This window comes from Callithrix jacchus, chromosome 7 (assembly GCF_049354715.1).
Source record: "Callithrix jacchus isolate 240 chromosome 7, calJac240_pri, whole genome shotgun sequence".
Classification (NCBI taxonomy): domain Eukaryota; kingdom Metazoa; phylum Chordata; class Mammalia; order Primates; family Cebidae; genus Callithrix; species Callithrix jacchus.
In genome coordinates this window covers 145,787,504-145,791,893 of record NC_133508.1, presented here as the reverse complement: position 1 = coordinate 145,791,893, position 4,390 = coordinate 145,787,504, and positions in this window count along the sequence as shown.

Below are 4,390 nucleotides of genomic sequence, written 5' to 3'. Positions count from 1 at the left end.
GGAGGTTAGCAGCCGGTATCCCGGGTAACCATCTGCAGTCACAATAACAGAATTAGAAGGTGGGTGTGTCATGAAATCTTAAGAGCCCTGCATTCCAATTGCCCAGGCTGTGCTGAAACCAAGGCCCCCTGATCTCCCCTGAGAGTCACAGATGGGGATTATTTCCTCAGCAGTCCCTCTCAGTATTTGCTCACCCTTGTGACAGTGCTGCAGACTCACCTCTATCTTAATATGTCTAAGCGCATTCCTCTGTCCATCTCTTGTGTGTATAAAATCATGGAGACAGTTTCCCAGAAGGTTATATTTTCTTAGTGGTCTTCAGGAAGTCACCCCACCTTCTCTAAGTTAAAACAGATCTTAAGGCTTTTCCACACATGAAAGATGTCAGACTTTTAGACTGCCATGATATCTTCTGTGTTCTGCATTTTTTATTTCTGTACCTACTGAAAAGTTAATGAATAATTTAAAAATATTTTCTCCCCTGACTCAGTGTTCTCCTCGCTGCATCCCATTGTTATGTTGATTTCTTTTCTCTCACTGAGGCAGCATCTTGGCTTTTCATTACGCTGATGACCAGTTCACATCCCTAAGTGCAAAGCTCCTCCTCTATCTGTGGGTTCATTTGTTTCTTTGATGTCACTGACACTTTTTTCATACTTGTCACTTATCAATATCATTCTGTCTCACAAGAGCTCTTTTCAAGGGATCAAGTGATCAAAATCATTTGTGTATATCCCCTGAAAACGTGTGTGACCATAGACTTTGGGAAGTCTTGTAAACCTGATGCTATTTTGTTGTTTGCATTTAGTTTTCCCATGTATTGAAAGGAAAAGGAACAGGGCCATGAACAGTTCTTATGGAATATTATTGGAGATAAAACGCACACACACACAAACTTGCTATAACACCATTGATGTGTTGTTGCCTTCCCCCAGCAGAAACTGGCAAGATCATGGTGATGGTCAGGGTGGTTGATGATGTTCATTATCTCTCACTGTGACCTGGTCTTGCTCCTCCACTTACCCTTGTGCTGCTGAAGCATCTCCACACACCGTCCAATTCCGTCAGTAATTGGGGCTCCTCTCAAAGCTCCCTGAAATGAGTCCAGGTCTCAGGATGTCAGACACATTCCAGATACAAAAGCAACCCACACCGCAGAGCCACTGAACTCCAGCCTGGGTGACAGAGCAAGACTCTGACTGGTCAAGGTTTTTTGTGAATGCGCCGACACTACGGGGGCAGAAATGTTCTGTGGTCTGGACTCACTGCTGCAGGACTTGCCCTGGGACCTTCTTACCAAGAGCATCGGTGGAGCCTCCACTTCCAATGTCACTGTCGCCATGACTGCTAAGACACTAGGCCTGCTGGTGGACAAAGAAGGTGTCCTCGGCAATTTCACCAATGAGAAATATCATGAAATGGCCTCTCACCTTCAGCGTTCCCAGTGCTGACCTCTGCATGGGCTGCGGGACAGGCTAGACGGACAGACACCTCCCCCTACCCATACCCCTCCTGTGTGTGGTTGGAAAACTTTTTTGTTTTGCAGAATTGGGTATTTTTTCCTGAGTAAAAAAGATTCTACTAAAAAAAGTTAAATAACCGCACATATGTGGGCATATCATTTGAATCTGTATTCTTTGACTTCGATATATTTATGAATACTCACACCGGTCCTATTGTTCTGAAATTACTGTAGCTTTGAAATCAGGTTTAAAATCTAGCAGAGCAAGTCCTCCAACCTATTGCTTCTTCAAGACCAACTTGCCTATTCTAGGTTCTTCGATTTTCAAATACATTTTGAAACAAGCTTTTAAATTTCTCTAAAATCTCCTACTAGAAATATTAATCAGAATTGTGTTGCTGTAATATGCTAACCAAATTGAGTCTTTTAGTCAACGAACATGATATGTATTTCTCTTCTTGAATTTCTCTCACCCATTACTTTTAGGGGACTTGTACCTGCTTCATTCAAGTCCAAGGCTCTAGAATGCAAAGTCTGGGCTCCTCCAAAGCACTTCTCTTGCTCTGAGACATTAGGTATGGCCTGTGGTTGCCAGCACCATCTCTGCAGAGAGGCCTCCCCTAGTCCTGGTGACATCACTGGCCTGGTTGGGACCAGGGGTTACCTCCGATCATTTCCCTGTGTGTCATAAAGACATAATAGTATTCAAGCCCAGTATGCCGTGCTCACTGAAATAACCGAAACGCACACCCTGCACAGTATGGTTCCTGTTAAAAACTCTGTTCATATTAGTTCTTGGGATATGTACTGACAAAACTAATTTTTTTTCAATTGTGTAATACAATATGGAGAAGTTGAATAAAACATAGGTATAAATGCTTCCATCTGTTAACATGTGAGCACTAGCTAGCACTAAATACCAGCTTCCAGAACCTTCCCACATGCCCCTTCCTCACCACAGACCCCTCCTACCCTTCGCAACTACCACTACCTGATTTTCATGATGTTTGGTTCTTTATAATTTTCTGCTTCTCATGCCCCCATAATGGATCTAGGTTTTAACCTGTAATCGTACATATATATTTTCTTATGCTTGGCTTTTTTTTTCACTAAATATTATGGATTTAACAGTCATCACTAATTCATCCACTTTCATTGCCAATGAAATATACCATAATCTGTTTATGCATATACTTGATGATGGGCATCTGGGCTCTTTCCCGTTTGTGGCTTACGCACTGCTGTGGTCATTCATGTAAGATGTCCAGGGGCATGGGAGCACCCATGTCCCTGCGTTACACACAAGGAATGGAATTCCTATCCCTCTGTTTCACTGATCTAAGTCTTTTTGAGGTTAGGAAAAAATTGGGCTGGGTATAGTGGCACATACCACAGTCCCAGCTACTCAGGAGGCTGAGGTGGGAAGATTGTTTGAGACCTGAAGTTCGAGGTTGCAGTGAGCTATAATCACATCATTGCATGCCAGCCTGGGAGAAAGAGTGAGAGCCCAACCCTCTCAAAAAATAATAAAACGGGAATGTGAAAGTCCCCATAATCAAGGGAAGGGAAAAGGGAGGAAGGGATGAGAAGCTGTAGAAAGAAAGGAGGCTGGGGGTGCTTGACAAGGGCACAGAGTAGGGTCAGGGGCATTCCAGAGAAAGGGTCTGCCATTCTGAGGGTGACAAAAGAACCACCTTGATGGTTAGCTCATCCCCCACCTCCTCCTCCCTGCTCTTCCACATGTGCCTCTTTGGCCCTTTGCTCATCCATCTCCTCCTCCCTCTTCTTGCCATCCTGCTCCATCTTGTCCTATCTGGTTAATGCTTCTCCTCCACTCCCCCAGCTTCATCCCTCTAAAGCACACAGCCACAGGCTCTGGAGCACTGGAAGCTTTGCCCAGTCTGAGAGAAACACGAGGGAATATTTTCCAGCAGCAGCAGAAATGCGAAAGCACCTTTCTCTGGCCAGGATGTTTTTGAGGAAAGCAAGTAAGATTGCTTCGCCTGAGGCTCGGAGCCTCCACAGCCAACTCCCGCAGCCTGGGCAGTGCAGGCCTTAGGCCGACCCCTGGGATGGTGTGACCAAAAGTCAGGAACCTCTGGATATGCAGGGCTAACATCTGCCACAATCTTCCTGGAACTGAAACCACCAGGCATCTTGCGACATTACAGAGTTCCAAGGGAAAGCACCATGGCGCCCTTTGTGGCCTCTGTGGGGACTGCAAACAGAGAGTCCTAGGGACCCTCCTGGCCCTTGAAACTGTATAGGACAAAAGAGTAGGACCAACTTATTCTTTAAGTACAGTAGGCACACAAGCATATTTTAATTTCTTTTAAAATCAGAGGGAAATGGAAGAAATCAGCAGGTTTAGTGCAAGTCCTTTGTTCTCAGTGGTCTCTAACAAGGAACATCCTCCTCCAGGTAAGGGGTCCTACCTTCAGCTCTAGCAGTTCATCCTCTGTTCATCTTTCCTCTTTTTCATGCTGGAGGATTTCAGAGCTCAGGGCAAGAGTGTTTTTGAAGATCACAGTTGCTGCTTGTGTTAGGAGACATGAGGAAGAATTGCATTATGCATCCCATCAATGGCCCAATTTTCTCCCAGCCTACATGGATGAGCTGAAGTGAAATAACAGTTTAAGGAGGCCAAGTCACCAAAGAGGTTTCTATGGCCAAGGCAGCACTAGCGCAGCTCCTAAGCGAAACTCAGCATCACCACCAGGCAGCTACATCCTCAGCTCCATCGGCACTGGAGTGTCATGGGTGAGAGGAAGGGAGAGATATAGCCATGACGGGGAGGTGCAGGAACCCAAGAGTGTGTGAGGAGAAACAGAAAGAAACAGTGAATACAACTATTGAAAACAAAGGTGTTTTAAGTTATGTCAAGAATCAGGAAGCTGTGATGACCTCCCTGTTGAAACAGAGTCCCTC